Source organism: Haemaphysalis longicornis, unplaced genomic scaffold, assembly GCF_048455015.1.
Source record: "Haemaphysalis longicornis isolate Haplotype H1 unplaced genomic scaffold, Haemaphysalis longicornis Haplotype H1 scaffold_8, whole genome shotgun sequence".
NCBI classification, from domain to species: Eukaryota; Metazoa; Arthropoda; class Arachnida; order Ixodida; family Ixodidae; genus Haemaphysalis; species Haemaphysalis longicornis.
In genome coordinates, this window is record NW_027526445.1 from 61640809 (window position 1) to 61648979 (window position 8171).

Here is an 8171-nt window from a genome sequence, read left to right on the forward strand (position 1 = left end):
TTAGCGAACATATTTTGCAACATAGGTTTTTCTGATCACCACAACATCCAACAACATCCAACATCCAATGTTCACACATACAAAACATTGTTCACCAAATACCGCTATGACACCGAATCATGTAGGAAACTCATCAACCATGGATATTTATAGTGTAAGCGGAGATGGCTGAGTGAATTCTCTGGTTCGTTCGGCGCAGAATGACCCAGGTCTAATTTTGCTACATATGAATGCGGTGAATGCATTGCAAATGTAGCATTTCTGTGCTGGATTACCTGAAGGAACAATGAAAAGCCTGAATTTAATTTACAAATATTTTAGCACAGCGTCCACAAAATATGATTTAGAACGAGTCGTTCTATTGCGAATGATGCTCTTTAACCTGTACATTTTAATGGGTAGAAACAACACACATTTTATCTTGTAACGTATCTGCATATGCTACATCTATTCTGTCTAGCATAACAGCTCGCGTAAAAACGCTTTTTGCTTCAAAACAATAAAATACTAAGTATTTGGTAATAATACCATATACCAAAATTAGCAAAATATTCTTTTTTGTACATGAGAAACCGGGCCGTTAACTTACTGAAGCTTTAATGTAAATCTATTGGCAGTCCCGCTCACGCCTGTGCTTTTAGGGGTACCTTTGAGACCCTGTCTTTCCGATAAATCGTGGTGCTTGCGACAAACTAACATCTTTTTGTGTCAGCGAGAGGGAGGCACATGGAGGCTGAAGGTCACGTGCTCCTTGTACATCCGCTGATGTGTAAACATGTATCTTGATAAGACATGACGCCGACTCGTATCAAAGACGTGTTGTTTTGGTGTAAATGAGTGATAATTTGTAAGTAAACATAACTAATGTTAGTACTAGAATACGACAACATAACAAAAATCTCCAGGGTGGTTGTATCATCGACGACAATGGCACCCCAGCAGTCAAATACGACTTCGGCTTCAACTAAACATTTTCACAACTGAGCGCATCGCCGCTAATTGATTTGTCGCAACAATTCTCGACATCTCAAGTCACGATATTTAATGATAGGCGCTCGCCAAGATTAACAAAGACGGGAGCGAATTTTCCTTATTCATCGACATGTAAACATGCGGCAGACGTAATAAAGAACGATTGATTACCATTTGCAAAAACTTCATTTCACACTGCACACATAACGTGCTAGTCTGTATGAACGCCTTATCTGGAGTGCTAATTGTGGGGAGATTCATATTGTTTCTTTATTACGTACGTTTTCTTTCTACGGGCTTCACGATTCTAAGAAGGGTCAACCAAAGGAAAAATTCCTTGTCCTCCCGATAACCAGGATACAAATGTTATCCCCATGTCCAAGAAATAACAGATACATTAGGGAAAGTATTGTAGCAGTGACCGCTCCCCAGCCTCTGTGCAGCGATTTTGCAAGATGACACGGAATGTTTAACCTGGTTTGGCTAAGAAAGCGGATAAGAACAGGGAAACGTGATGGTCAGAAGCCTTGTCTTGCAAGGAGGAATATTTGCAAAGGCGTGGATTTTAATATGCAAAACAGGCATTATCCTACACGACAAACAAACCAAACTAGGCAAAGCTTTGTCAAAGTCGCGCATAAATAGGATAGCACTAATATGTGTGTTCAAAGAGAGGCAGAATGGGAAATGGTGAATGGTGGAAGCTTGCCCACATTCAGATACACAATCTCCTTCTCAGATAGAGTTACTGATGGTGAACTCACGCAACGTTCACCCTGGCCTGCTATCTGAGCCGTCTCTATAATTTATCCTGTTTTCTGATTGGATAGGCAAGTAATGATGCTGCAAGAATCAGAGAGTGTGGTACGTTTCAATCGTGGCAATGAATGCCCTAGTTGGCTGTGACAACCTTGTCAATGTATTAGTCCTCGCGCAAGATGTTTTTCAGGCAAGAAACTCTTTGGCCACATCGACAATTCAGATAAATAGCGCCGGAAGCCCTCCCATACGTGACATGAAGGGATTTTTGTTCTTCTTGTGGCAGATCAGCTGCCGTGGAGCTTCGCGTTCATTTAATCGACACAAACCTATCAATTCTAGGGGGCGTAAAAACAACATTTAACACAGCAATTCCACCTTTATCTATAGTCTGGGGGAAAGGTCACAAAAAACGGCATAACTGCAAGCCATTGTTTCTTCAGATGTCTTAAACGCAGTTCCATACCTCAGTCTGTCGAGATCGACTGGCGTGCTTGACGCTCCTGAGAAGGTACTCAGTAAGAGCGGGGACCAGCTGTTCCGGGAACACCGCTTCGTGAAGCCGCTGCACCTCCTGAAAGAATCTTTAATAATTCTAACGGGGGAGGACATTTTTCGCATTTGACTAACCGTACTTGGTCACACTCGTTTTACCAAGCGAGAGTGGCCCGACGGTAAATGTATCCATTGATTACTGGTGCGTGTATTGTAGCACCAACGAACACCGCCACTCATTAAAAAGGGGTTCGTATCTAAAAAACTGAGCATGCTTCCTTCCGGCACTTTCTGCGTAACTTCAAAATAATGAAACAGATCTTAAATTTTGTTGGGTCCGTCAGTAAATGAGAAGGAAAGGTTCTTGCGTCGCACGTGATGAACACCAGAAAATCTGTTGTAGCCACTGTCAGAAGCCACAGCCACGAAATGTGACTTGGGTTGGTATTTGCCCTGTAGTACTGAGTGATCTTATTACTTGAATGCGAACTAGCAATAAAACAACAATATTTTTTATGATGCCCATTAAAGGTCGAGTCTCTTCAAATTACCTTACTTGGGGGCGAAATTTATAAAGGGTTTCAATAATTCCATCGTTTTGTTTTTTCACTTGAAAGGCGTTTCAGAGTTTTAATTGACCAGAGTTATTTACAAAAGCTAGTTCTTTCAAACTGAGAAACGTTCCATTTTATACATATGGCGCTTCACCGTAGGCGTTAAACAATCATTTATAAGGTAGTTGGCAAATTGCCAATTCATATGCTCCTGAAAAATATGGTAAATAGGTGCGTTCTCTCGCCTGAACCAACTTCTAAGGCTAATATCGTTCTAGTCAACAATGTTGGTGGCTTTTCACATCGAATATTAATAGCATATTGATTCGATGTTTTCCCAGTTGCTGTGTCCCTGCGCTCTCATATTCACTTCGGTATCAGTGAACTTGTGGTTAGCCAAAGACGATGCCCTGCTTGACAATGTGGACGTTGCGAATTTTTAACTGCAGCTCCTCCAGAGAGCCGATGTTTTTTCTTCATACTTCAGGCCGTATGACGTAAACAAAACGCCATAGCGGCTTCGTTTGCTTTGTTACAAACAAAAGGCCCGTGTTGGTCATTGACCCGACCTAAAAAAACACCTGCCTGGTTAGAGGCGTCCACCTCTCGTTGGTGTTGCCGAAAAATAAAGAGAGCATTGTGTTGCTGCTGCAGAGATGCTCAAATTAAGTTGACAGCAGATTAGGTGTATATTTTATTTTCCTTCAGGAATGCATATCACAGGGCACGTTTCTCCACGGCGTTATATGCAAGTTTGCTCGTGTTTCCCAGGTACTGACTGAGTTAAACATAAGAAAGGATGCTTTGCATCACCTTAACCTTTCAAAAAACTGAATCAGGCAACGACATTTTGATTGAGGGTACATTCCTGGCGCCTATACATCGCTCAGTTATTTAACCCACAGGTTCCTTGCTCTTTTAAAGAATATATTTCCAGGTATTTCCTTTACACCGGTAACATGTTTCTTGTTCATAATATACTAAAAAATCTGTTGTTGCTACTAGCTTCCCTCCTGCCTATTTCATTAAATTATGACACAGACAGCCAACATACGGATGACGAAGCGTATTCACTTATGTGCAATGATCTGCAGATGTTGTGTTTGTTTACATCTATTTACATCTAGACGCGTCTTAAAGTTTATAAAAAGACGTATAATTCATTGCGGTGCCAGAGCGCCTGTTTTATTTCAACACAAAAGACTCAAATGTTTGACCGAACAGGGCGGTGCATAGAAGTTGTCATAAAAAAAATATCCTTTTGTTCTACGTCAAGCAGCTGGTGCATTTGGGTACCTTATGCTCGGAGCGTAAGCTCAGGTCTAAACGAAGCAAGGTACACAATCGTGGCTTTCCAAGCTCCACTTCGACACAGATGTAACACGGCTTATTAGCAAATGTGACGCCCTTCCTTATGAGTTTGACATATATCCTCAAAAGAAAGGATGGCAGTACTGAATTTATTTACATTAGCACTCAAATAAAAATCTATGTATATCTGTGTATTCAAACGGAAAACAACATAGAAATTTATTACTCCAGTTCTTCCTTGGCTATGTGGCGTTAGCCGATTCTGTTTTTCAGTGTCAATGCCATGCCAAAGTGTAATAAAATAAAAACGCTTGCGAGTTCCTGGTGTTGTGAATAAAACGTGTGATGACCCAAATGCGTAAGAGAGAAATAATATATATTTTAATGCCATTTGGACAAAATGGTTCAGTTAATAGTGGCTTGGTGCACATTTCCCTGTAAAATCTATATATTCACCAGTTTTAATTATATACAATACCAACGGCAGAAATGCTAGATGTCATTCTCACATTGAATGGAATGTAATGCATTTTAACGGGAATCGATAGAAGCGTCGGGAGATTTTTCCGGGTCTCTAGCGTTCACCTTAAAGGAACCCTGCAACACTTTTGATAAAAAATTTCACTCTTTCTTTCGTGTCTGGAAGCACTGCGAAAGCCACAGTTATCGCCAGAACGGAGCGGCACTGCGTCAGTTCGTCTTCGCACCAGATACGCCTCCCCTTTCTGCTTTGTTTGTGTGGCTTTATTTTTAACGATGCTATTGAAAAGTATTCATTCCTACGACTGAAGGAAAGCCATCCAACAGCCACTACATGGTCTCAGTGACGTAATTCGGGCCATCGGATAACGTCAAGAGCGGGAAGAAAAAAATATTATTTGAGCGAGTTTCGAAGTTTTCTGATGGGCACAAATCAGTAATTTTTGGCTGAGGTACTTCGTGACCCCCCAATCAAAGTCCTTGTTTTTTTGGGTAACCACGTCCTGCAAGCATTTAAGATTTCAAAAAAAGTCGAGAAACGTGTTGCAGGTTCCCTTTACATGTGATATCTTCTACCTTCGTAAAAGTAAAGAACAAGTTAAAAGCTAAGCAGTGATACGTCTTTTGTAGCCTGAAGGATTTGTAACAGCCTTGCTGACCGCAGAGCTGTTGAGGCTGGAACTCCTTCCATCCGTGCGGATAGTTAACACAAAACTGCCGTGTTGACCGAGTTGGATATGGGGTAAATGGTAGGCCGGTAAGTATGAGGGATACTGGAGAAAAAACGAAGAGCCCACGAGCACGTGTTGGGATCGCGCACTGCAAGACAAAACTGGGGTTTGTGAGGTCCCGGCAATCGAAACCAGGACCTCTAGGCCATGAAAATGGTAAGCTAAGTACTGGGAAACCTAAAAGGCCCGATGGTACCGGGTAAGTCGTGAGAGCCGAAGAATAGCGACGCGCTCAGGACAACTGGGAAAGGAAATGTTTTGTTTGCACGGAGTGTGCACCAGCTACAAGAAAAAAAAAGGCCAGGTGAAAATTTGCACAAATATTAGAGCCCACTCATTATTTTGAATTAAAAAAAATACAGCTGACAAAAAATTAGGCTCCCGTAGCGTGCAAACGTCATTCTATAACGCCTTCCCAGGCCTCCTCGTTACGACACGCGAAGAAGTCTCGTAATGGGGCCGACTGGGAAGGGGCACATTGTTGGGCACAAATGTGTTTGACAAGTTTGAAGGAGAAATACGAACAAAACCGACAACTGTACCACCGAAATTAAGGCCAACTGATGCCAGTTAAAACACCGCTGCCACAGGGAGCAAAAGAAAACAAAACTTGACAAGGCTTTCTTGGTCGGAATACAACCTGGATGCCTTGCGTTATGAAACCGATTTTTAGCAAATTGCGTTCAGGGCGTACAGGGCGTACAGAATTCAGGGCGTACAGGGCGTACAGGGCGTACAGGGCGTACAGAATTCCTTCAGGGCGTACATTCAGGGCGCACAGAATTCCTTTCTGCTCGGTGCAAAGGTGTTGGCTTCGGCTTACAATAAGGTGAAGAGGACTTTCCTTCGGAAGTGGGCAGCGTGTATTTTGGACTGTAGGAGAGTGTATTCTGAGCTTTAATTTACTGTTGTTTTCTCTTAAGAAAATGGCCGACCTAAGAAAAAAAAAAACAAGTTAAATCTTCACATCTCAGTTGCGTCGCTGGTAGAATTTTTGCCTGGGTAATTCTGCCATGCCTTTCTAAACTGTTTCAGTCGGATTCTTTCGCGGAGCATTGAAAGTTAAGCAGTCGAATACTTATCTTTGGCGCTCGTGCCTAATCCTTCACGTGATCGGCCGATCTCCACAAAAAGACCGCCGATGTCTCTGCTGAGGAGGACGTACAGGCAAGTGCTACTCCCATCTTCTAAGTGCAAAGTCAACGTTGTTATTCTTGGGGTTTACAGATATTGGCACTTAGAGCGTTCATTCCGTTGGAAATACTATCGCAGAGAACGATAGTTTTGGTGCAGACTATGCAACATGCGATAATAATACTCGTTGCCGTGAGCGCTACCACCTACTGCTTTCTAAAAAAATGAATTATCGTGTGTACCAAATACCATTTTCTGGGGCATGGCTCCTATTGCTGACATGGGTCCCATATGTATACTCTGTTTCAAAGAACTACGCAACTTGGTATTTCGTTTTTTTTATTATAATGATACGTTATTCGTAGTTTCCTCTTACGCTGTTTTCCCTCTTTCTCTGTGTCTTTTCCTTGTATCGCTTCGTGGTTCTTGTTAACATAGGTTGATATCTTTTGAGAAGAACTATCACTTCGGCTTCCATACATTACTTATTTGCGTCGTTAACGGAAAGGTACACTAAACCTTTTCACTGTAATCTGCCCATTATCAGTATATTATTCTTCTTTTCTCCTTGTTGTGTCACCTGAAGTATGTTGAAGTATGTTGCTTCATTTCTGTGCGTCAAAAATGCGTGTGCATTCTTTTTATATACGTACGCGGTCTGTAAACTTCATTTTGTCTGCCATGGGTAGAACGTACAGCTTTTTGAAGCCTGTTTATCTGTTTTTGTTCATACGAATAATCGTCTGTGATACTGATATAAAGCGAATTGAATTTATTTGCATTGGATTGTAGCATCATGTCGGTCTATGCCAGTTAGGCTAAGGTCGCATATTGCTTGGTATAAATAGTTAATACCAGATGGCTCGTTATAATTATACAGGAGGGCTGCTATGCCGATTGCGTAATGGCAGCTTTCGGGTGACCTTTCGACGTTGGCTGGGGCGCTCGGAGCCTTCAGAATAGCGGATGTTACCAACACAAAAGTTTGAATCACACAGCACTACTTCATATGTTTGGGAGCTGGGAAATGTTAACAAGTAAAACGGCGCCAAAGGTAATAAATTAATCAATATCAGCGCCTTCTTATATGAACAAGAGTTCTACGGTAGCGGAAAGCGTCGAGGTTCGCCCTATATACTCCTATTGTGGGTCCGTGCCTTCTTAATCCGGTGTAACAAGATTGTATGCTCTCACAGATTTGGACCTAGCGGTTGTTTTTTGTTTGTAAAATGGCATGCTTCTTACAGAAATCCGTCATTTCGTGGGGCTGGGTGAAAAGGGGTTGCACTCCTAGGCTTTTTGGCGCTGCGATAAGTTATGAACATTAGCGAAGCTACTATACCATCTATGTCCCTTCCATGAAAGCAAAAGGTAAAGGTGAAGATTATGCCGTGCGGTGTCGTAAGCAGTGTCCAAGGCAGCAAATGCGCCTGCGAAGAAGCATGGGCATTCCCGTGGGTGAACTGAGCGGCCAGTCATGCTTTTAGGCTGCTGATATAGAGTTGACACATAATTCAGTTGCACCGTATAAAAAGTTTTTTTTTTTTTTTGTCTTTGACATCGACGGCTGTTATCACTACGACCAACACATTCATGTACGCAAACATGTCTTTTGATTGCATTGAGTTCGAACACGTTTCTATCGATGACTAATTTAGCGGAAATGCCTATTCAAGTGATCAGATAATAAGACATTAAGACACACATTAAGATTGAGGTCTGGGTCTGGTTCTGT